Consider the following 27023-nt stretch of genomic DNA (forward strand, 5'->3'; position numbering starts at 1 on the left):
GGCATGGGAGGGTGGGGGAGAGGGATTAACCAGGGTGCATGGTAGCAGCCAAACTGTTGAGGAAGGTGCAGGAGCCGAGGAAGAAGTGGAGGATGAACTGGCGATGGGCATGGAAGACTCATCAGATGAGGGAGACCTTGATCACATTTCTGTTGTGCGAGGTTGGGGGGAGAGGGCAGAGGAAGGAAGCATGATTCTTACCTCGCTACCAACACAACAAGGACTTGGTCCTCCTGGATGCGCAAGACACATGAGTTCCTTCTTGCTGCACTACCTGCAACATGACCCTCAGATTGCAGAATTCAAAGTAATCCCGACTACTGGGTTACCACACTCTTAGATCCCCGGTACAAAAGCAAATTTGCCGAAATAATTCCTGCCATAAAAAGGGATTGACGCATGCAGGAGTATCTGCAGACGCTGTTGCAGAATCTTACATGTGCTTTTCCACAAAAGACCAGTGGCGCACGAAGTGAATCTCACAGTTCTAACTTGCCAACCGTGGGACTGTCGAGTCTTCATCACTCAAACCGTAACAGTAACACAGTATCTGCTGGTAACAGCAATTTTGTGGAATCGTTTCACCACTTTTTTAGACCATCCTTTGCAAGGCCACAGGAGACAAGAAGTCTGACACATAGTCAATGCCTAGAGAGGATGGTGCAGGAGTATCTCCAAGTGAACATCGAAGCCATGACTGTGTCACTGGACCCTTGCTCATTTTGGTATTCCAATCTGGAAAAATGGCCAGAGCTCGAGACTCACGCCTTGGAGATCTTGTCATGCCCTGCAGCGAGTGTTCTCTCAGAACGTGTGTTCAGCGCTGCTGATGGTGTGCTGACAGATAAGCGCACGCGGCTGTCCACTGAGAATGTAGACAGACTCACGTTCATAAAGATGAACAAATCATGGATTCGCAAGGACTTTTCTAACCCTGTGTTATCCTTGGGAGACTAAAAGCTTGAGAATTTGGTAATATCACCTCACCAACCGTTTTAAGCAACTGTGGGGCAATTGATGCCACTTAACCCTAGAACGCATGACCATAAAAATCTACACTTTCATATACCTGGGGCCTTTTAGGCCCGTGTGCAAATAACATGGAATAACTCAAACTCAAATGACAAACAACTATATACATGAAGAATACCTAGAGTTTCAAAATTCTAACTAAAGTAATCTTGCAGAAAATAGAAAACAATTAACAGGGCGGGACTGAGAGGCCCCAGGTATGCGTTCTAGGGTTAAGTGGTGTCTGTGCCACAATTTTGGGAAAAAATGGAGACTCTTTTTGGAGTCCCCTTGCTGTGTCTTACGTGACGATGGCATCGTCAATTCCAGGTGGGTTGGGTCGCCTCCCCCCCCTTTTAAAGGTAAGAAACTACATACATTATGGCTTGGGGTAACACAGATGGTTGAGTCTGAAGAGCTGTTTACTCAGAGGTCTGCTCCAAATCTTCAGTGTCTGCTAGTCAGCGTAGAATTTTTAACTGCATCTAGCCTAGGCAATACTTTGGGCGTAGTAGCCCAGCTGCGAAGCAAGCTGCACCGCCTGTGTATCTAATAAGAATTTTTAAATGCATCTAGCCTAGGCAGACTGTGGGGACCTCCAACCAAACCCAGACGCTCAGCCCCCCTACCGCCCCCCTTTCCTTGACAATACAATATTGTAACTCTTACAACTGGATGGGTGAGGATCGGTCACAGCTTTATTAACTCTTTATACTCATTCCATTAGGAAGGCATTTTATTTCTAAAATAATTCAGCTTGTTGCAGCATGCCCTGGGTCTCCACTCCGGCAACTTGGTCAACAAGTGTAACTCTCCAACATGTCCTTTCTATTTCCAGGCCACGGAGGATCCTGCGTACTCTGACCCCCACCCATCACTCTTAACGCTTGTTCCACTCCGTCCTGGAGTCCTGACAGGAATATGTCCAGTACAATATCCATTAAGTGAACACCGTCGGGCCGTATGAGGCCTGCTTTATCTCCTTCCAGTTGTCGGTGTCGTACCACTACACCGCCTCTGTCTCTTCTAAATTTTGCCATCCGAATATTTATTACCCGCCTTGTCCGTTCGATGGCCGTGATGTCTCGCGCACCTTGCCATACCGCTATCGGCACAATCTCTGACCATACTATAGCTAGCTTTGTGAAAAATTCTCTGAAGCGCTCAGTGTCTAGTTTCATTATTGCCATTAGCTATGCGCTCTTGTGATGACCTAGGTTGTTTCCCCCGGCCTGTATAACTAAGATGACCGGACATCTTGCCTCTCTCCCTACCTTGATTACCTCCATTAGTACCTGTGGCCATAGCAGGCCTCTAATACCTCTCCAGTTGAAATATGTGTTATGAAACTCTAATTTCCTCCCGCCTGGGCGGACTTTCGTCCTTTTTTCTGCCCAATATATATACGAGTGGCCTATCACCCACACTGTTGGCTTAGCGTCACCTGTAAAAGAAACAAACCACATTAGGATAACAAGTCCGGTCTTATGTATCTTGCCAAACACGTGGATCGCCATCTCCCTATCCTCTGAACTTCCGTTTCTGACAGTCCTGCTCTTGCTGCTTCTGTGGCCGCGCCTTTGCGGAATGAGTGTGTCCCGTAATCTTTGGGGTGGTTCCCTGCTGATGTTATGCATTTATTAAATATAGCTTGTAACTGGTATCTTGATAATGGCGTTCCATCAATGTGTGATAGGAAGAAATTACTTTGTGATCTGTTGTTAGATATGTTTTTACTATTGTTACCCGACTCAGTGTACCGTTTGTGGGTTGTAGAAGTACCCAAGTGCCCCTGCCCGCTGGAACCGTTTTCGATTTGTGTATGCGTAGACGTATTGCATTATTGGCTATGACTACGTCCTGGTGTAATAAGCCTCCACTGGTGGTAACTTTGGATTGAGGGACTAATTCGCTTATGCATAGCGCCCCGAAGAAGGCGATCACAAATGCAGTAGACAATAGTGTTGCTTCAAATTGTGAGTGTCATGTTAATGGTGTTAGGGATATGATGTGAGAAATCAGTTTTAGTGACACGGGACGGGACGTCTACACTCCTGACTTGGCTGACCCCTTTTCCACCCTTTTATGGATTGTCTGATGATGAATCTTTTTCACATCTCCCCAATTCAGTAGTTGGAAGGGAAATGCTACTCCGGTCAGACACTGCTGCGCTGACGCCCCTGATGTGCCCCTCATCATTAGCTGGTGGAGAAATTCTATGGTGACTTGTGATCTGGCTTGTTCACATTGGTCAACCCGTCTGCCTGCTACTAGTCGTGTCCACTCTTCCCATGCCTTACCGTATGCTTGCCACGTCGACGGGGCAACTGACGCTCTGATTAATGGCATCAACTATTCGCCACTAGATCCCATAGGGAAGGTGGGCAACTGTTGCCCGATGGGTGGGCGTTGTGGAAGAGCTCTGTGAAAATCTGCCAATTGAATTGTTATAAAGCGTTAGCAGCAGCTTTAGACCCCTCAGCATAGTGGCTAGCGCGGACCCATACATTGTGTTTTAGGCACAGGAATGCAAGCCTGTGTAGTAGGCCTAGCACTGGGAGAGAAGATGATGCCATCTTATTAATGCAGTGCGCTAGGCTGGTGTTTTTTGTTTTGAAGCGTATATTTTTGTAAGCCAGGAGCGCGCCCCATATTTCTATTGCTACCACTATTGGGAAGAAAAATTATTTTCAGGGCTAGATGCAGCTAAAAATTATTACTAATTTAAAAGCTGGTGGAGCTTGGTATAGATGGCCTAATACAATGAGTCCCGCACACTGCTAGAAGGCCAAATATTTTTTCAGAGCTAGATGCAGATAAAAATTATTTTTAATTTGCAACCTGATGGAGGTCAGTATAGATGGACTAATAGAACAAGTCCCACACACTGCTAGAAGGCCAAATATTTTTTCAGAGCTAGATGCAGATAAAAATTATTTTTAATTTGCAACCTGATGGAGGTCAGTATAGATGGACTAATAGAACAAGTCCCACACACTGCTAGAAGCCCAAATATTTTTTCAGAGATAGATGCAGATAAAAATTATTTTTAATTTGCAACCTGATGGAGGTCAGTATAGATGGACTAATAGAACAAGTCCCACACACTGCTAGAAGGCCAAATATTTTTTCAGAGCTAGATGCATATAAAAAATTTTTTTAATTTGCAACCTGATGGAGGTCAGTATAGATGGACTAATAGAACAAGTCCCACACACTGCTAGAAGGCCAAATATTTTTTCAGAGCTAGATGAAGAAAAAAATTATATTCAATTTGAAACCTGATGGAGGTCAGTATAGATGGACTAATAGAACAAGGCCCACACACTGCTAGAAGACCATATATTTTTTCAGAGCTAGATGCAGATAAAAATTATTTTTAATTTGCAACCTGATGGGGGTCAGTATAGATGGACTAATAGAACAAGTCCCACACACAGCTAGATGCCCAAATATTTTTTCAGAGGTAGATGCAGAAAAAAATTAAATTCAGTGTGCAACCTGATGGAGGTCAGTATAGATGGACTAATAGAACAAGTCCCACACACTGCTAGAAGGCCAAATATTTTTTCAGAGCTAGATGCAGATAAAAATTATTTTGAATTTGCAACCTGATGGAGGTCAGTATAGATGGACTAATAGAACAAGTCCCACACACTGCTAGAAGGCCAAATATTTTTTCAGAGCTAGATGCAGAAAAAAATTATATTCAATTTGCAACCTGATGGAGGTCAGTATAGATGGACTAATAGAACAAGTCCCACACACTGTTAGAAGCCCAAATATTTTTTCAGAGCTAGATGCAGAAAAAAATTATATTCAATTTGCAACCTGATGGAGGTCAGTATAGATGGACTAATAGAATGATGCTATGCCCAAAAGGTTTTACTTCACTAGGTGCAGAAAAAAATTGGTATTCTATACACAGGTGGTGTAGCTTGCAACACAGATAGGCTACTCCACTGACTAACACACTCTGCAATAGGCCAAAAAGGATTAGCTTTGCTAGATTTAGCCAAATGCTGTGAAAAAAACTTGCACAGCATTGGCACAGACCTGCCTGGCAAAAACTGATAGGAACTGATGTAACTTAGTCCTGAAAAGGACTGCAATTACAATTAGTCTTTACTCCCAACCTATCTATTTAAGAGCACAGACCTGCCTGATAAAAGTCGTAGGAAATGCTGTAACCTAGTCCTTAAAAAGACTGCAATCACAACTATTCCCTACTCCCAAGCTATCTGTAGATTTGTGCGAAAATTGGCTTGAAATTAACAAGGTATAGCGCACACAGCAACAGCGGTGACGTCTAACATGCAGCTGCAGCAGTGAGAAAATGGTGGCGTCGGGGAAAATGGCTGGGTCTTATAGGGCAAGGACATGTGACATACACTGCCAAAGACCCATGCCCTTGCTTGTGTGAAAAAACGCACTTCGCTCCGTGTGTGCGCTGCTGATAGGCTGACAGATTGCACCTCCCCACTGTAAATGCAGGAAAGAGAAAAAAAAAATGGAGATCTTCATTATTCCTGCAGAGATCCATCCCCTGCCCCTCCCCCCGTCCCGCTGTACACTCAAACTGCGTATTAACATTAATTTTTATCATTACTGAGAAAAAATCCAGTTATGATTTTGGTGCACGAACAGTTATCGAACATAACCTCGAACAGCCGAATTTTTTTCAAATCGTTCGTGTTCGCCGAACGGCTCGAACACCGGCCAAACCAGCTCGAATTTGAGATTGGCGAACAGTTCGAGTCGAACAACGCTCATCTCTAATTACCAGGAACCACAGGTGGCGTCACGAGTAGTGTTGAGCCACCCCCGTAGTGTTCGAGTTCGGTTCGGTTCGTCGAACACCCTTGTGTTCGCAGAACTGTTCGTCGAACTGTTCGTCGAACACCTTCGAACACCGTTAAAACCAGTGGCAGACAAACAAAAACACATAGAAACACATAGAAAACACCTTCAAAGGTGTCCAAAAGCTGACAAACTGCTCAGAAGACATAACTAACACATGGAAAAGTGACAAGTACATATAGTCATGCGAAAATAAAAGAGGTGGAGGAGTAAAAGGAGGGGGAGACACAGATATAGGCATGTCATGCCCTTCTATAATCCAAAAAGTGAGAAGCCGACATGGCCAGTCCGTTCCTGCCCGTGCCACCTCTGTGTCGCCGGGTTTGTGTCAGAGCCGCGGTGGACCCTGACGGCCAGCCCCCTCTCCCAATACTGGTGCCTGTCCACTGGTAGGACGAGCGAGCCCCCTGTGGTGGAGGCAGGTCTAAGCTTTTTAATTTAAATTGTCTCTCTAATTTGAATGAGTACACTTTAAATCCTTTTACAAGGATCTATTGGAGGGCAAGTCTCATGCCAGCAGCCGCGTAATTCCAGCTCCAGTAGCGTCCACTAAAGCTGCTGCAGTTAAAAAGCTTTTATAAGTATCGAGCACGGCGGTCCACCGCAAGGCGTCCTACCGCCAGTCCCAGGCCCTATGCATTGGGGTGCCTCCTGATGCTCTTCACTGAGTATCCCAGGGTCCCGAAGCATTTCCTTTGAAAAAATTAAGTGTCCAAACTACAGGTGGTATAGCTTGCTTAACAGCTGGGATAATCCGCTGACTAGCAGACACTGCTACTAGGCACAAAGTATTTCCTGGGCTAGATGCAGTTAAAAATTTGTAATTAGATACTCTCGTTGGATGCTGAGAAAGCATTCCATAGAGTTTCCTGGCATGCCATATATTATTCTCTTAAAAAGCTTGGGGTAGGGGTCCAGGGGATCCTTTTATAGCCAAACTCACGGCCCTGTATCGCAATACGTCACCTAGGCTGAAGATGAATGGAACTGTAGCACCCCGAGGGCTTGGCTGCTACAGAGGTATTGCACCTCACCCAGAGGTGTGATATCTCACTCTCAGGTAAGGATGGAGTGTGAATCAGGACCCCGACACCTGCATGCATTACACCACATTGCCTTGGGGCAGGGCGACCAATATGCCTCTGAGATGGGCACGACAGTCCCTGTCCCTGGCTGGAGTGGGGGGAGGGAACACTGAGGAAGGGGAACCCTGTAGTGCAGGAGCAGGGAGGAAGCAGTTCCTGGGTGCATTGAGAAGGAAGTATAAAAGGTGGGCACCATCTTAGTTCAGTGCAGAGAAGTCTGAGCAGAAGTGACAGGGAGCAGGGGCTCTGGATGAGCTCTGCTCCGGAGGCGGGCCTAGTAACAGAGGCCCAGGCCTGGAAGAGGGAGAAGGAAGGAAGAGGAGCAGAGAAGGCTCCAGGAACGAGCAACGAAGGGATCCCAGGGGTGCGGATGGGCGAGTCGCCACCGCACGCCCGAATCCACCTGCGTGGAGGGGTCAGGCCAAAGGGGGAGACCGGTCCCCAAAACTAGTGGAGGCGGGAAACGACCCTCAGCTAGAAACCGGAGGCTGTGGCATTTTATTTAAGTCCCTCGCTACACCCGCTAGGAAGGCACCACATAGGGTCAGGGAAACTGGCGCCAAGTTTACCAAGAGGAGGCCCGAGGCAGCCGGACAGAAGCTTTGGTAGGAAAGGCCAGACAAAGGACACACAAAGGGGGTCCTGTGAAGAGCTCCAAAGTTATCTGGGAGTTGTCTGAGCCCCTCACCTGGTAAGCACAGTACGACGTGGGCAGCCATTACCTGCAGAAGTGGTCTGGATAATAAGAACTGTGAGTAAAGGCCCTGGACTGCATTTCTGACTCCGTGTCATTACTGCTGCTGCCCTGCACCATCACCCCCATCCTCCGCATACACTGCCCTGAGGCTATACTCCTCCCGTGGGGAGTTATGCTACGCTCTGCTGCACCCACAACACCAGCCTCAGCGGTCTGCCCTGCAGCGGCGGTTCACTCTGACCGCAATCCACGGGTGTCGTAGTCGGACATTTAAACATCAAAACCACATAAATAGTTCCGCCACTGGTTTGACCGCCCTGAGCCACGGAACCGGGTCGCCACCACGGAGACTACAACCACCAGCATCCACCAAAAAGGGTCCGGCTCCAGGTGTCCCAAGGCCCAGGGGGCGCGTCAGAACATTTTCATCACCTTTCATAATCACCAATGAGACAAGGCAGAGATGTCCTCTGTCCCCTCTCTTATACATCCTAGTGATGGAGCACCTGCTCTCGTCAATTCGCCATAACCCCAATATTAGGTGGATTGAGGTGGGAGGCACCGAGTACAAGTGCTCTCTATTTGCTGATGATGTCCTAGTATATATCACTCAATCACATATATCCATCCCTGCTGTTATGGCTGAAATAGATCACTTTGTTACATGGTCAAATTTTAAAATCAATGCAGCGAAGTCTGAGGCCCTCGATGCCTCCCTCCCACAATCCATACAGGATTCCATCCAGTCCAACTTTCCCTTTGCCTGGCCCTCACAGGGTATCAAATACTTAGGAATTCCTATTAATAGAGACCTCTTCCGTCTATGTTATCTTAATTTTGGGCCCTTTATTGAACAACTCCATACAGACCACGGTTGGCAAGTTAGAACTGTAAGATTCACTACGTGAACCACTGGTGTTTTGTGGAAAAGCACATGTACACTGTGTTCCAAATTATTATGCAAAAAGTGTTTAGGAGTGGTAAGGGAAGAATTTGTTTGTTTGTCAGTTAAACTCATTGATGGTGATGTGTGTCAGGGCTCTTTATATCACTGTAAGCAATTGCAGACACCTGTGCTAATTAGTTTGGCAGGTGTGTCCAATGAAAGGCAAGACTACTTAAGAAGGCTGTCCCACATTATTAAGCAGCCTACATTTTCTGCCAAAATGGGAAAGAAAAAGGATGTGTCGGCTGCTGAGAAGCAACAAATTGTGGAGTGTTTAGGTCAAGGCATGACTACAATCAACATTGTGCGATGATCAGGATGAAGTGTCTTGGCAATCAAGAAGTATGTAGCTGATTCACAGTACACACGTGTGCGTGCTGATAAGAGCAAATTGAGGACTCTTTCCTACAGGCAATTACGTCAGGTTAAAAGAGCAGCGGCAAAAAAGCCTTGTCATAGCAGCAGACAAGTTTTTGAAGGTGCTGGTGCCTCCAACGTCCTTGGAACAACAAGATGCAGGGTCCTTCAGAGGTTTGCAGCTGTGCGTACGCCATCCTGTCGCCCTCCTCTATCCACTTCACACAAGCAGAAACGGCTCCAGTGGGCCAAACATTACATGAAGACTGATTTCAAAACTGTTTTGTTCACGGATGAGTGAAGTGCAATGCTCGATGGTCCAGATGGATGGAGTGGAGGATGGCTGGTTGATGGACACCCCACGCAAGCACGGCTACAGCGCCAACAAGGAGGAGGTGGAGTAATGTTTTGGGCTGGAATCATGGAGAGAGAGATTGTCGGCCCCTTTAGGATCCCTGAAGGGGTAAAGATGAACTCCATAATGTATGCAGCACTTCCTGCCATGGTTCAAGAAGAAGAACCATGTATTCCACAGCAAGATCATTTTTATGCATGATAATGCACCTTCTCGTGCTGCACATAACACATCTGCATCTCTGGCTGATATTTGCATAAAAGGGGACAAACTTATGCTGTGACCCCTATGCTCCCCTGACCTCTACCCCATTCAGAACCTCTGGAGCATCATCAAAAGGAGTGTCTATGATGGCGGGAGGCAGTTCACATCTAAGCAACAGCTCTGGGAGGGAATTCTGTCCTCATGCAAAACAATTGAAGCAGAAACCATCCAAAACCTGACAAATTCAATGGACGAGAGCGTTCAGCAGCTCCTTTCAAACAAGGGGTCCTATGTGCAAATGTAACATCACCTAGAATAAAGTTTTGAGCTGAAAACTGTTTGATTTCAGTTTCTAATAACCTGCTAATGCTTATAATTTCAAAAATGACCATTTTTTTGGTCTTTATTAAAATTAAAAGGTTAATCGAAGAGTGTGGGGGATCTAAGAGTGTGGCAACCCAGTAGTCAGGATTACTTCGAATTCTGACAATCTGAGGGTCATGTTGCAGGTAGTGCAGCAAGAAGGCACTTATGTGTCTTGCGCATCTCGGAGCCCCAAAATTATTTTCCGGGTTAGATGCTGCTAAAAATTATTATTAATTTTAAATCTGGTGGAGCTTAGTATAGATGGCCTAATAGAATCAGTACTGCACACTGCTACAAAGCCCAAATTATTTTCCAGCCAAGATACAGATAAACATTATTAGTAATTTTAAATCTGGTGGAGCTTAGTATAGATGGCCTATTAGAATCAGTGCTGCACACTGCTTCAAAGCCGAAATTATTTTCCAGCCAAGATACAGATAAGCATGATTAGTAATTTGAAAGCTTAAAACGGTTGGTGAGGTGATTTTAACCAATCATCAAGCTTTTACTCTCCCCAGGATGACACAGGGGTAGAAAAGTCGTTTCGGATCCATGATTTGTTCATCTTTATGAACGTGAGTCTGTCTACATTACCAGTGGAGAGCCGCGTGCGCTTATCTGTCAGCACACCAACAGCAGCGCTGAACACACGTTTAGACAGAACGCTGGCTGCGGGGCATGACAAGATCTCCAAGGCGTAAGTGGCGAGCTCCGGCCATTTATCCAGATTGGAAGCCCAAAAAGAGCAAGGGTCCAGTGACACAGTCATGGCTTCAATGTTTACTTGGAGATACTCCTGTACCATCGTCTCTAGGCGTTGACTATGTGTCAGACTTCTTTTCTCCTGTGGCCTTGCAAAGGATGGGCTAAAAAAGTGGTGAAATGATTCCGCAAAATTGATGTTACCAGCAGATACTGTGTTTCTGTTACGGTTTGAGTGCTGAACACTCGACGGTCCCACGGTTGGCAAGTTGGAACTGTGAGATTCAGTACGTGCACCACTGGTGTTTTGTGGAAAAGCACATGTAAGATTCTGCAACAGTCTCTGCCTATACTCCTGCATGCGTGCATCCCTTTCTATGGCAGGAATAATTTCTGCAAATTTACTTTTGTACCAGGGATCTAACAGTGTGGTAACCCAGTAGTCAGGATTATTTCTAATTCTCACAATTCGAGGGTCATGTTGCAGGTAGTGCAGCAAGAAGGCACTCATGTGTCTTGCACATCCAGGAGCACCAAGTCCCTGTTGTGTTGGTGGCGAGGTAACAATCATGCTTCCTTCCTCTGTCCTCTCCCCCCAACCTCGCACAACAGAAATGTGATCAAGGTCTCCCTCATCTGATGAGTCTTCCATCAGTTCGTCCTCCACTTCTTCCTTGGCTCCTGCACCTTCCTCACTAGTTTGGCTGCTACCATGCGCCGTGGTAAAACCATCTCCCCCACCCTCACATGCCTGCCGCCTTGGTGCTGCCGATCGTCTGGACGTTGCAGATGTTAGCCCTTCCGCATACAACTCCTCCTCCTCTACTTCCTCCACCTCCTCTTGTGCCACCACCTGACTCCGAATTCTGTTTAACATGTGCTCCAGCATGTAAATCACCGGAATAGTCATGCTGATAATGGCATCGTCAGCACTAAACATCTTTGTCGCCATTTCAAAACTGTGCAGAAGGGTGCATAGGTCCCTGATCTGAGACCACTCCTCCAGCGTGAATTGCCCCACCTCTGGATCTCGATGGCCCAGGCTATACGTCAGAACGTATTGCACCAGGGCTTGTCGGTGCTGCCACAGTCGCTGCAACATGTGCAGAGTTGAATTCCACCGGGTAGGCACATCGCATTTTAGCCGGTAAAGTGGCAGGCCCAACGACTTCTGTAGAGATGTAAGTCGCTGAGCTGCGGGATGCGAACGGCGGAAGTGAGCACACAGCGACCGTGCCCTCTGCAGAAGGCCATCTGGTCCGGGATAGTGGGCTAAAAATTGCTGGACAACCAGGTTCAACACGTGAGCCATACAAGGCACATGTGTGACATTGCCCCGGCGAAGGGCCGCACCCAGGTTTGCAGCATTGTCGCACACGGCCTTCCCTGGTTTCAGGTCCAGTGGAGACAACCATTCATGAAATTGGTTCTCCAGAGCTGACCACAACTCCTCAGCTGTGTGACTCACATTTCCCAGACATTTCAAAGTAAAAACCGCCTGATGACGTTGAGCCCTACTGCCAGCATAGTAAGGAGGTGTGCAGGATCCATTCTGCGCAGTTAGAAAGCTTGTGGCATGACCAGACAGGCTTTGGGTGCAGGTGGAGGACTGAGAGGAGGTTGAGGAGGCAGAAGCAGTGGAGGAACTTTGAGATAAAGAGGATTGACGCACAATTCGTGGGCGACGGCAAGACTTGGACAGCAGCTCCTTGTCCTGCTGTCACCATAGTTACCCAGTGCCCAGTCAGCGACATGTAACGCCCCTGTCCAGAGTTGTGTTTGAGGATGCAGTTGTTGACGTGCTTCCAGTACTTCGTCTCTGTCCAGGAAGGCGCTACCTGACCTCGTCGTCACTAGCATTCTCCTCCACCTCCTCTGCTGACCTCATCTCTTGGCTGACTGTGGGTTGACAGTAAGTGGGATCTCCAACCTCATCCTCATCACCCTGTGCGTTATCACACCCGTCGTCCTCAGAGCCAACCTGTTCCTGCCCTGACAAAAAACTAAAGTTGTCGCTCCAATCAGGTATCTGAGTCTCATCATCGTCTTCCTCATTGTCTCCACCAACATGAGTTACAGTTTGGGAAAGAGGGTCTACATTATGGTCAGAACCTTCAGCGTCTGGTCCTGGATCCGACTCATAAAGATTCTGGGCATCAGTGCAGATCATTTCCTCGTCTGGATTCACAGAAGCGCTGGAGCCGACCTCTGATTCCCAGGCTATAGTATGAGTAAACAGCTCTGCAGACTCAACCATCTGTTCTACCTCATACTCAGACGGGCAGCTGGAGATTTGGGAGCTGTGAGGAAGCAAGTGCGATTGGGGTGACACCTTTGAGGACTGTAATATTTGTGATGTTGAAGTTGATGTGGAGGAGAACCCACTTAAAGGAGCACCTGATATCCGTTGAAGCACCTGCTGTTTTTGTGCCTCATCTGGAATTTGTAGCGATTGGCGTGGCCGTAAGAAAGGGATCTTATCACATTGTCCGCTAAAAGAAGTAGACATTTTAGTTTGGCTGGAAGATGGTCTTTCTTCTGCAGATGTTACTGTTGCTTTAACACCTACCCCACGGACACAACCTTTTTTCCCCTTCCGAACACGCCTATTCCCCTTTCCACCAGCAGCAGGCCTTTTTCCACTCATTTTGGTGGTTAACTAATTCACAACTCTGGAGTTGTTTGCACAAAAAAACAATGGATGGGAACCGAGCAGAGCTGAGTGGCCAAACTGTGGTATTAGGCCAAAACTTGGCTGGGTTAGATGCAGAAAAAAATTATATTCAATTTGCAACCTGATGGAGGTCAGTATAGATGGACTAATAGACCAAGTCCCACACACTGCTAGAAGCCCAAATATTTTTTCAGAGCTAGATGCAGAAAAAAATTATATTCAATTTACAACCTGATGGAGGTCAGTATAGATGGACTAATAGGACAAGTCCCACACACTGCTAGAAGCCCAAATATTTTTTCAGAGCTAGATGCAGAAAAAAATTATATTCAATTTGCAAGCTGATGGAGGTCAGTATAGATGGACTAATAGAACAAGTCCCACACACTGCTAGAAGCCCAAATATCTTTTCAGAGCTAGATGCAGAAAAAAATTATATTCAATTTGCAACCTGATGGAGGTCAGTATAGATGGACTCAGAGAACAAGTCCCACACACTGCTAGAAGCCCAAATATTTTTTCAGAGCTAGATGAAGAAAAAAAATATTTTTAATTTGCAACCTGATGGAGGTCAGTATAGATGGAAAAATAGACCAAGTCCCACACACTGCTAGAAGCCCAAATATTTTTCCAGAGCTAGATGCAAAAAAAAATTATATTCAATTTGCAACCTGATGGAGGTCAGTATAGATGGACTAATAGAACAAGTCCCACACACTGCTAGAAGCCTAAATATTTTTTTCACAGCTAGATGCAGAAAAAAATGATATTGAATTTGCAACCTGATGGAGGTCAGTATAGATGGACTAATAGAACAAGTCCCACACACTGCTAGAAGCCCAAATATTTTTTCAGAGCTAGATGCAGAAAAAAATTATATTCAATTTGCAACCTGATGGAGGTCAGTATAGATGGACTATTAGAACAAGTCCCACAGACTGCTAGAAGCCCAAATTTTTTTTCAGAGCTAGATGCAGATAAAAATTATATTCAATTTGCAACCTGATGGAGGTCAGTATAGATGGACTAATAGAACAAGTCCCACACACTGCTAGAAGCCCAAATATTTTTTCAGAGCTAGATGCAGAAAAAATTTATATTCAATTTGCAACCTGATGGAGGTCAGTATAGATGGACTAATAGACCAAGTCCCACACACTGCTAGAAGCCCAAATATTTTTTCAGAGCTAGATGCAGAAAAAAATTAGATTCAATTTGCAACCTGATGGAGGTCAGTATAGATGGACTAATAGAATGATGCTATGCCCAAAAGGTTTTAGGTGCAGTAAATAAATTGGTATTCTATACACAGGTGGTGTAGCTTGAATCACACATAGGCTACTCCACTGACTAACACACTCTGCAATAGGCCAAAAAGGATTAGCTTTGCTAGATTTAGCCAAATGCTGTGAAAAAAGCTTGCACAGCATTGGCACAGACCTGCCTGGCAAAAACTGATAGGAACGGATGTAACTTTGTCCTGAAAAGGACTCCAATTACAATTAGTCTTTACTCCCACAACCTATCTATTTAAGAGCACAGACCTGCCTGATAAAAGTCATAGGAAATGCTGTAACCTAGTCCTTAAAAGGACTGCAATCACAACTATTCCCTACTCCCAAGCTATCTGTAGATTTGTGCGAAAATTGGCTTTAAATTAACAAGGTATAGCGCACACAGCAACAGCGGTGCCGTCTAACACGCAGCTGCAGCAGTGAGAAAATGGTGGCGACGGGGAAAATGGCTTGGTCTTATAGGGCAAGGACATGTGACATACACTGCCAATGACACATGCCCTTGCTTGTGTGAAAAAAAGCACTTCGCTCCGTGTGTGCGCTGCTGATAGGCTGACAGATTGCACCTCCCCACTGTAAATGCGGGAAAGAGAAAAAAAAATGGAGATCTTCATTATTCCTGCAGAGATCCATCCCGTGCCCCTCCCCCCGCCCCGCTGTACACTCAAACTGTGTATTAACATTAATTTTCATCATTACTGATAAAAAATCCAGTTATGATTTTGGTGCACGAACAGTTATCGAACATAACCTCGAACAGCCGAATTTTTTTCAAATCGTTCGTGTTCGCCGAACGGCTCAAACACCGCCCAAAACAGCTCGAATTTGAGATTGGCGAACAGTTCGAGTCGAACAACGCTCATCTCTAGTCACGAGACAAAACAGTTTATCATCCCTTCAAGCAACAACCCCTTTTAAGAGTGACCCCAGGGTACGCGCCCGGGAGCCGACCGCCGTGACATCCCAAGAACTTAAAGGCCCGGGTACCGAGTCTCTCCCTTATTCCCCCTTGGCGATTCAATAGCATCAGTACACAAAGAAAAACCTCTATGAAGCCTTTAAGTGCCGACCATGAAATCAGTGATATGGCAGCAACTCATTGCTTCACAATGGTCACATGTTCCAGGCATGACGGAATACATATCCCACCCTCAGTGTAGCTGTAATGTATATGCACAGTGACTGCACCAGCAGAATAGTGAGTGCAGCTCTGGAGTATAATACAGGATGTAACTCAGGATCAGTAATGTAATGTGTTAGGAGGGCGGTTGCAAACAACTTTAATATAATGGAACGCAACCGACCCCGGGGTCCGTGATGCAGCCTGGTGGACTGCTGCCGAACACTTTCCGGGTGGAAAGGAAAGCAACAAACTAAAATGTTAAACCCTTCCGTGTTTCTGCACACAGGATCGGGTATAGCGGTTCGCTCTATCTTTGTTAACAGCACGGGAAATGTGCGACTGGGAAACTATCTGTAGCCCTGTTACTGCACAGGGACTACACTGGCGGCGCTAGGATGCGTGTGTGACTACGCCGACGGGTACACGTGCCTCCAGCCGGCTTGCTACCGAACTGAAGGGTAATACTCCACGTGGCTGACAGGCGATAGCCGTGGATAGGACGCCTGTAGTCTGCTCGGGGTGTTAGGCGACCCCTTTGGCAGAGCCAGACTGCTAGGCGAAGCTACCTTCCTACTTTCACTACACCTGCCTACTTTCACTACGTGGAGCACAGTCGTCCACACACAGCAACACTTGCTCAATGATCAGAGCGCGCCGCCATGTTTGTGGGCCGGCCTTTTAAAGACTAAGCCCTGTCCACCGACGCGCCATTGGTGACGCCACCCGTGGACCAATCAGGCGGTGCCAGGTCACAGGGTCAGGTGGGTGCCAAACCACCAATCATGATCCGCCAGGTCACGGGCATCCTCAGTGCGGCGAATCCTGGACTTAGACTCTGAAAGCCCTGTCTCCCTCCGCAACCTATGCTTAACATTGCTAGACACTAATACCCGGGAGACAATCTGTACAGCTTGTGGACCAGCTAGGCGTTGGGGCTGATGACGATGCTGAGCAGCATCAGCCCTGGCTGGACCAAAATGGAAGAGCAACAGACTGACGCCTAACATTATCCCCCCTCCTAACATTCCCCTCCTCTTGATGCTCATTTTCCTCCATGAGCAGGGGGGCATGAATGTGGTCCACCGGTTCACAGGGAAGATCCTCAGATCTGTTACCTCTCTGGTGTACATGGCACCCTTTTTTAAAGCAGGGGGCAAACTTAGTAGACTCCCCGCGTACTTTAGTATTGTGAGCCGTGAGCCACATTCTGTCACCCGGATAGGATACGGGAGCAGGACGACGAGAAGTGACAACCGACTCTCTAAGTGTGGAGTCCGTCACGGGTAACAGATGGGGAAGACCAGCCAGACTTTGGAGGAAAGATTTATCTCTCGCACAGACGGGACATGCGAGAACATAGTCCTTGACGTCCTGGCACCACCGGGGACACCAATAGGACCGTTGAAGGGACTTAGCGGTAAGTTTGACCCCCAAATGAGCTCCAATCTTAGGGGCATGAGCCCAGGAGAGCACCATCTTCTGTAGATTAGGGGAAACAAACGTCCTCCCCGACGGAACCTGGTTAGAGGACACTGGAGCCACCCTCTCTACCTGAGAGTTCTTTTTGACGTAGTCTGACAAGACCGGGGTCTTGGGGATAGACAAAGAATCTGTACCGGAAGCCACGATGGTAGAGGGATCAGAAACTACCCTCCGGGTGACAGTAACCATACACTGAGACACACAATTCTTACTCCTGGAAGAAATTCTCCCCGTATTCCAGTCAATGTCTGGAGTGTGACAACGTAACCAGGGGAGACCCAATAACACCTCATCTAATCCACCGGGAATAATAAGAAAGGAGATAACCTCCCGGTGACCCTGAGGAAATGATATGGAGAGGGGAATCGACTGGTGGGTGATTTGCATGTCCAGGAGTGAACCATTGACTACTCTAATATTCATGGGTCTAGGCAGTAACTCCACAGGGATGGCGTGCCTCTGAGCAAACGTAGATGACAAAAAATTGCCATCAGCACCAGAGTCCACCCACGCCTTGGCAGTAACTGCAGACGTGCCAAAGGATAATTTCACCTCATACGATAATCTGGAGGAAGAAGCCCCCGAATCTAGCACATCTCCTCCAATGGTGGTAAGACCTACTCGTTTTCCTGACTGCCTGTAACCCTTAATAACGGGGTACTCCAAGAGATGTGCAGGTCGGGAACGAGAGGGACTAGACTCCGTCCGGGATATATCCATAGCCTCAGGCTCCGGGTCAGGAGTCGCGGGTTTGGAAACTGGTCTAGAAAAGGAGATTGCCAACCGACACTGGGGTCTGGGGACCTCCAGTTCTAATTTGTGTTCAGCATGACACAAATCAATTTGGTTAGCGAGAGATATTAACCCCTCCAGGGAGGTTGAAATCTCTCTGGTCGATAGAGCATTTTTAATATGCCCAGCCAGACCCTTCCAGAACACCGGGATAAGCGACCGCTCAGACCAATCCAGTTCAGCCACTAGGATTCTAAACTGGATGGCATAGTGGCTGGTGTTGGCCGAACCCTGGATCAACGTAAGAAGCTTAAGAGCCGTATCATGCGTGACCTGAGGACCTAGACCCGCATTTGCTACAACCGGATCATTCCGCACCCATAGAGGAGTAACCCACTCCAGAGCCCTGTGGGAGAGTAATGAGATGACATAACCTACTTTGGCTCTTTCGGAGTGGAACCGTGCCTCCATCATCTCCAAGTGAATGGAGCATACATTAATAAAACCCCTGCAGGATTTACTGTCTCCAGAAAATTTTTCTGGGAGAGCAAAACGGGTTAATGGGGCAGTTGCAGCATTTATCGCAGCCGAGTTAACCAGATTGGCTGCTAGCGAAGCCGCCTAGGTAGCTACTGCAGTGATATCAGCGGCCAGAGCTTGTTCCAGAGACCTAAGTCTGGTCTCCAGTTGCTGTATGTAACGCTGCAGTTGCTGGTTGTCGGCCATGTTCGGCAAGACCCTGGCGCTCTGAAGAAACCAGCAACTGGCCTGCACATACGAGGAATCGGGTTTGTGGAGACTCCTAGAAGCAGCAAGGCTTCTAACATGGAGGAAAAGCCTGACAGCGTGCATGATGGTGCTCCTTCCGGAGGAAAGCTGAGTGCTCACGGAGGTGAGGCCGACCTCACTGAGGGGGGTTGGGGGCTGCAGGGACCCTGGAAGTCAGTGTCCACCTATGCCCCCCAGGTCATGATCCACCTCCGTGAGTATGAAGATGCGAGTAAGCTCGTCGGGAGGAGCTGCGCTGCACAAGCGCCAAAGCTGTAGGTGCCTCCAAATCGAGGAAGGCTAAACTCCAGGCAGAGGTAAAGAGGCTCACCAGCGAGATTCATCTGCTGGAACTAAGGAAAGCTGTCATCAGAGAGGAGAGTGGTCCTTTTAAGGAAAAGCTAGTTAATGAAGACTAGTGTTGAGTGAGCATGCTCGGGCCGACCTCCGAGTATTTATAGCTGCTCGGTGATAAGGTTAAATTGCTCCCGTGTGCATGATTTGCGACTGTTTGACAGTTTTATTACATGTGAGGAATGTCTATTTCTTACACATTCCTCCCATGTAATAAAGCTGTCAAACAGTTGCAAATCATGCAGGGAGCGATTTAACCTTATCACCGAGCAGCTATAAATACTCGGAGCTCAGCCTGAGCATACTCGGACAGAACATACTCGCTCAACCCTAATGAAGACCGCTTCAGAGAAATGGCTGATAACAGAGAGCAAAGACAGATGTGGCTGTAGCCTGAGAGCCAGGTGGATGATGAGAGTGATGATGACTAGTGTTGAGCCACCCCCGTAGTGTTCGGGTTCGGTTCGGTTCGTCGAACACCGAACACCGGGATGTTCGTGGAACTGTTCGTCGAACACCGCCAAACACCGTCAAACACCGCTTAAACCAATGGCAGGAAAACAAAAACACATAGAAACACATAGAAAACACCTTCATGGTGTCCAAAAGCTGACAAACTGCTCAGAAGACACTCTCTTTAAAAAAGCCGGCCGGCAATTCAGCAGCTGCATACACCGGTACCCGACAATTTAGACAAGAAGGAATAGAGCATCACACATAGATTGGATAGATAGAAACATGTCAGTCACATATAAAATAAGTACCGTGACAGTGTTGCTTACTGTACTTCTCATTTAGTGTTAAAGGATTTATTAAAAAAAATAATAGTGTTTTCATGCACCGTCTCTTTAAAAAAGCCGGCCGGCAATTCAGCATCTGTACCCAAAAATTTAGAATAGAAAGAATAGAGCATCACACATAGATTAGATACATAGAAACATGCCAGTCACATATATAATAAGTACAGTGATAGTGTTGATTACTGTACTTGTCATTTAGTGTTAAAATAAAGGATTTAGTAAAAAAAAAAATTGGTGTGGGGTTCCCCGTAATTTTAGTCTCTAGCTGAGGTTAAGCAGACGGCTGGGGCCGATGTTTGAAGCCTGGGAAGAGGATAATTCCCACGGAGCTTCCCGTGCTACTAATATCAGCCCCCAGCTGAATACCAAGCCTTTACTAGCTATTAAAATGGGGGACCCCCAAAAAATTACGTGGGGTCCCCCCTATTTTAATAGCTAGCAAAGGCTAGGCAGACAGCTGGGGGCTGATATTAATAGCCCAGGAAGGGTGTCATGAATATTGGCCCCCTCCCAGGCTAGAAACACCAGCCGTCAGCCATCCCAGAAATGGCGCATCCATAGGATGCGCCAATTCTGGCACTTAGCCTCGTTCTTCCCACTGCCCTGTAGCGGTGGCAGTGGGGTAATAGGGCTGGGGTTGATGTCAGCTTATAATGCCAGCTGACATCAAGCCCAGGTTAGTAATGGAGAGGCGTCTATAAGACACCCCCATTACTAACCCCATAGTCAAAGTTAAAAAAAACACAAACACCCAGAATAAAGTCCTTTAATTGAAATAAATACACAATTCTTTATTGTTCTAACTTAAACCATACTTACCATCACGCCCATTCCAGCTGAAGCCAGTGTCTTCTGCAATAAAAGTAAAATAATAAAGTAACATCATCCTTACCTTTCCATGGTTCCCACGACAGCTTCAGCTCTGCTACATTCACATGACAGGCTGGACCGCAGCAGAACGCTGCCATCCAACTTGCCATGCCGCAGACACTGAGAAGCGCAGGCATGCTTGCTCTTCTCAGTGTCTGGCTGTGACGGCATAAAGATGAGCAGAGGTCATGTCCAATGAACTCGGCTCACCTCATGCATGTCACTGACAGCGTGGGAGAATTCTCCTGCGCATGCGGTGAGTGCAGGAGAATCTTCCCACGCTGTCAGTGACATGCATGAGGTGAGCTCTTGTCCAATGAACTCAGCTCACCTCATGCACGTCACTGACAGCGTGGGAAAATTCTCAGCGCTCAGCGCTTCAGCAGGACAATTCTCCCACGCTGGGATGGCATTGAGATGACAGGCTGGATGGCAGCTGAGAGCTGCCATCCAGCTTGTCATCCTTAAGAGACACTGCAGAGCGCAAGCATGCCTGCGCTTCTCAGTGTCTGCGGCATGACTAGCTGGATGGCAGCTTTGGGCTGCCATCCAGTCTGTCATGTCAATGTAGCAGAGCTGAAGCTGTCGTGGGAACCATGGAAAGGTAAGGATGAGGTTGCTTGAGGCTGCGTGCCCACATAGCGTTTTTCAAGCGTTTATGCTGCGGAATTTCCGCAGCATAAACGCTTGTGAAACGCTAGGTAATCCGCACCCCATGGTCCCCAAGGGGATTCCGCATGTTCTATGCACATGCTGCGGATTTTTCCGCAGCATTTATGCTGCGTACAAAAATCCGCAGCATGTTCATTAATTTTGTGGAAGCGCAGCGGTAGCCCCGCCATTGACTTGCATTGAGATGCATAGAATGCACGTCTGTACATTTGTACAAGCGGATTCTATGCGTCCCTATGTGCGGATGGTACCCAGGTTTTGAGAAGAGGAGACTCTCATCCAGATCTGGGTACCATTGTACCTGTAAAAAAGAATAAAATAAAAAATAAAGTTTATACTCACCTTTCCGAAGGCTTCTCTGCATGTCGGCAGTGCTGAAGGACCTTCGGTGATGTCACAGTCATGTGACCGTAGGCCCTTCACCGCTCTGTCTCGCGATATGCCGGCAGCCAGGAATCAGCAAGGAAGCAGCGCTGCAGCACACGCCGGGACATCGCGGGTAAGTATAGCTTTATTTTTTTATTTTTACGGTCACACTATATACAGTAAATCCATGCCGTTTGCATGGATTTATATAGTGTGACCTAGTTGTCAAGCACTTTCCAAGTGATGCTATCGCCTGGAAAGCGCTTATCAATCTGCATACGGAAACGCATGTGGATACGCATGTGAATCCGCATGTATTCTGCAGGAAAAACGCATGCACAATCTGCATGCGTTTTTTTCTGCCAGGGAGATGCAGAAATGCTGCAGAAATTTTCTGCTTCATTTCTGCATCGTGGGCACATAGCCTTATTATTTTACTTTTATTGCAGGAGATCGTTGGCTTCAGCTGGAATGGGCGTGACAGTAAGTATGGTTTAATTTAGAACATTAAAAAATTGTGTGTTTATTTCAATTAAAGGACTTTATTCTGGGTGTTGTGTTTTTTTAAATACTTTACTAGAAATTCATGGTGGTCATGACTAATATTGGCGTGACCCCATGAATTTTGGGCTTGGGGCCAGCTGATAATTCCAAGCTGGCCCTAATCCCTTTATTACCCAGTGAGCCACCGCACCAGGGCCCTGGATGAGTTGGGTACAGCGCCAGAAGATGGCGATTCTATGAACGCGCCATTTTCTGGGGTGGCTGCGGACTGCAATTTGCAGCGGGGGGGGCCCCAGAAAGCTTGGGTCTCCCTGCGCTGCGGATTCCAGCCCCCAGCTGCCTAGTTGTACCTGGCTGAACACAAAAATAGGGCGAAGCCCCATGTATTTTTTTTTTGTAATTATTTCATGAAATTCATGAAATAATTAAAAAAAGGGCTTCCCTGTATTTTTGTTTCCAGCCAGGTACAAATAGACATCTGGGGGTTGGGGGCAGCCCGTTCCTGCCTGCTGTACCTGGCTGGACACAAAAATATGGCGAAGGCCACGTCAAATTTTTGGTGAAAAATTCAATAAATTAAAAAAAAAAAAACACATTTAGGGACTGCATCTTTATTAACCCCTCCACGTGAGGGGTTAATAAAGATGCAGTCCCTAAATTATTATTATTTTTTATTATTTTTTAATTAATTTTTCCCAAAAATTTTGTCGTGGGCTTCGCCATATTTTTATATGCCAGCCAGGTACAGCATCCAGGAATGGGCTGCCCCCAACCACCAGATGCCTATTTGTACCTGGCAGGACACAACAATATAGGTAAACCTTTTTTTTTTTATTATTTCATGAATTTCATGAAATAATTAAAAAAAAAAATACGTGGGGCTTCGCCCTATTTTTATGTCCAGCCAGGTATAACTAGGCAGGGAGGCTGACTGACCTTAATTTCTTAAAGTAATGATGGCCACTCGTTTTTCTTTACTTAGCTGCTTTTTTCTTGCCATAATACAAATTCTAACAGTCTATTCAGTAGGACTATCAGCTGTGTATCCACCAGACTTCTGCACAACACAACTGATGGTCCCAACCCCATTTATAAGGCAAGAAATCCCACTTATTAAACCTGACAGAGCACACCTGTGAAGTGAAGACCATTTCCGGTGACTACCTCTTGAAGCTCATCAAGAGAACGCCAAGAGTGTGCAAAGCAGTCATCAAAACAAAAGGTGGCTACTGTGAAGACCCTAGAATATAAGACATATTTTCAGTTGTTTCACACTTTTTTGTTAAGTATATAATTCCACATGTGATAATTCATAGTTTTGATGGCTTCAGTGTGAATGTACAATTTTCATAGTCATGAAAACACAGAAAAATCTTTAAATGAGAAGGTGTGTCCAAACTTTTGGTCTGTACTGTACATAGTGACTGTACCAGCAGAATAGTGAGTGCAGCTCTGGAGTATAATACAGGATGAAACTCAGGATCAGTAATGTAATGTATGTACACAATGACTACACCAGCAGAATAGTGAGTGCAGCTCTGGAGTATAATACAGGATGTAGCTCAGGATCAGTAATGTAATGTATGTACACAGTGACTGCACCAGCAGAATAGTGAGTGCAGCTCTGGAGTATAATACAGGAGGTAACTCAGGATCAGTAATGTAATGTATGTACACAGTGACTCCACCAGCAGAATAGTGAGTGCAGCTCTGGTGTATAATACAGGAGGTAACTCAGGATCAGTACAGGATAAGTAATGTATGTACAAAGTGACTGCACCAGCAGAATAGTGAGTGCAGCTCTGAAGTATAACTGATTCATACCTTGGACATCTGGATAATGGGCCATCAGCACCAGGCAGAACTTCAGTGTGGAAGCTGTGGTTTCCGTTCCTGCTGTTAAGAGTCCTATAACCACCATGTGGAGACTGATGTCACAGATATCGGGGTCAATCTCATGTTCAACCTGAGGGTGAGCAGAAGTGTGATTATTATACAGGACTTCTCTTTATTATGCTTTTGGGTTCAGAGGACTAACTGCGATCTGGGTAAACAGGCTCCTCTGCATGGTAGCTGGGGTAAGCTATTAGGGGCATCTGTGCCTAAGCGTGTTAGACAGTGAGCAGAATAGTGAGTTCAGCTCTGGAATATCCTACAAGCAGTTAGTTTGATTGCACAGTGTCAGGTGTAAGGATCACTCTTCTCAGAGTGAAAATCATTATAGAAAGGTCAAGCAGAGAAAGCAAAAAATGTATACTTTAAAGCCTGAACAACTGTGAATGCAGCACTGAAGTACATTGAATGACCACAGTATTAAATTCCAGAAGCACATTGGGCCTCCTTTACTATTTAGCACAGTATGAATTGGAGGCATAGATTACATCAGGCATTAAACATTTTCCTGATGGAATATTGGCTCCAGTGGACAGGATAATAGTAATAGTAATAATAATAATTTATATTTTTATGGCTCCAGCACACTCGTCAGCACTTTACATTATAGAGGAGACTTATACAGACAATAAAGACTTCATAGATTACCACATAATTCATCAGATAGAGGAGGAGTGAGGGTCCTGATCACAAGCTACAATCGATGAGGAAATAGGGGGCACATGAAAGGTGGATGGTAATAAGAGCTTGTATTGAGCGGTCCGGGATTCACATAACGCTGCATGAACCGGTCACCAACCAGTGTGCAGTACAGTTACAGAGGGCTAATAAGTGCATGGGGAGTGTGAACAGAAGCTACGAGAGTCCTGATTTTGAAGAAAATGTTGTATGGGAAAAACGGGGACAGTTAGATAAATGAGGTGAGGTGATAGGCCAGTCTAAAGAAATACATTTTTAGGTCACCCTTAAAAACTGTAGGCATTGGGAACTAATTGAATTGTCCTGGGAAGTGCATTCCAAAGAATTGGTGCAGAACACGAGGAGTCTTGGAGACGAGAGTGGGAGGTTTGGATTCTTCAGGATGTTAGTCTTAGGTCATGAGAGGAACGGAGGGCACGGGTAAGGTGATAAACAGGTATGAGGGAGAAGATGTAGGGCAGTGCTGAAGCATAGAGCGCTTTGTGGCTGAGAGTGATGATTTTATATTGAACTCTATAGTGGATGGGTAACCAGTGTAATAACTGGCACAGGGTGGAGGCATCGGTGTAGTCGTTGAAGAGGAATATGATCCTGGCTGCTGCATTCAGGACAGATTGGAGAGGGGAGAGTTTAGTAAGCGGGAGACCGATTAGTAGAGAATTGAAATAGCCCAGACATGAATGAATAAGAGCTACAGTAAGAGTTTTTGCACGTAAAGTAAGAAAAGGTCGAATTCTAGAGTTTTTGAGGTGTAGGTGACATGAGCGAGCGAGTGATTGGATGTAGGGGGTGAAGGAAATATCTGAGTCAAATATGATCCCAAGACAGTGAGTATGCTGCTGGGGAGTAATGGTAGAACCACATATGGAAATGTCAATATCGGGCATAGGTAGGTGAGTGGAGGGAGGAAACATAAACATAAACGTAAATAGTTTGCACTTATTAAAGTGCCTCTTATTGGTTTTATATATAAAGACCTCAGAACAAAAACCCGTTTGGCGTGGCCGAAGATGTGGATCATCTATGCCCTGCAGCCACGCCCAGGGCCTACGTTGAGGGTTTTCGGACGGGTCCCTCATGTTTATCAGAATTGCACCTTCTCCAGTGGAATGGACACCCGGTTACAGATCTCGCTGTAGCCTGCTAAAAATGTTTTATATGTGTGGAGAAAAATGTTCTTTAAAAAGTTTTATAATGTTTTATAAGCTAATAAGTAACCTGTAACGTTTAAGTAATGTGCCTCCCATAAAGAGAAGAAAATGTTTGTTTCTGATCTTATATGCGAATGCATTCTAAAAACATTGTATGTCTAAAACCTTGTTTTACTCTGTTCCAGCCCGGGGACGTGCTGTGTTTTACCAGGGGGGTATGTGGCGCCTCTGCGGGTTCAGTTGCCACAAAGGTACTGCATCTCACTCAGAGGTGTGGTATCTCACTCTCAGGTAAGGAAGGAGTACTGCCCGGGACCCTAACACCTGCATCCAACACTACACTACTCCTGGATGGGCAACATGGGCTGCTCCTCTGCTGAGCCCTGTCCCTGGCTGGAGTGGGGGGAACCAAAGTAAGGGGAACCATGTAGTGGGTGTGGGTGGAGGAAGAAGTTCAGGGGAGCTCTGTAAGAAGTGATATAAAAAGGGATGGAACCATCTAGAAGGGTTCCAGTCAGAGGAAGAGTTGGGAGCAGGAGCTCTGCAGGAGCTCTGCTCAGGGAAGCTCGGGCCTCAGTGAGGAGGCCCAGGAGAAGGAGAGGAAGTAGGAACAGGAGCAGAGAGAAGGCTCCAGGAGTGAAGAAAGGATCCCAGGGGTATGGGCAGTGCTGGAGGCCACCCGTATGCCCGAATCTACCAGGCGGTGGGGATATCGGGTCGCGGAGGGGACCGGCCCCTAACTAGTGAGAATTTCAACGTTCAACTAGGTAACCGGAGGGTGCAGCATTTCAGGTGCTGCAGCCACAAGCCACATCTATCTCACCGAGAAGGTGGCCATAGAGGACCCAGGGGACAGAGAAGACGTCGCCCGACAAGGTCCGCGGTCACTAGATTGGGACACTGGGTGTGAGGTGCAGGGAGACGGCCAGAAGGAACACACAGAAGGGGGTCCCGTTACGTACTCTGGAGGTACCTGAGGGTTGGCTGAACCCCTCCCTGAGTAAGCACAGGACGACATGGGAAGTTATGATCTGCAGTTGAAACCAGGAGCAAAGTG

General features: G+C 46.6%; 1 pseudogene; it reads right to left on the reverse strand.

The window, feature by feature from the left end:
• The window catches only part of LOC141264728 (cytochrome P450 2C25-like), a 97095-nt pseudogene that overhangs the window by 52792 nt on the left and 17280 nt on the right, over window positions 1–27023 (reverse strand).

The sequence above is a fragment of the Phyllobates terribilis genome, unplaced genomic scaffold (assembly GCF_046119375.1).
Source record: "Phyllobates terribilis strain yellow unplaced genomic scaffold, ASM4611937v1 Scaffold_4__5_contigs__length_816908805, whole genome shotgun sequence".
NCBI classification, from domain to species: Eukaryota; Metazoa; Chordata; class Amphibia; order Anura; family Dendrobatidae; genus Phyllobates; species Phyllobates terribilis.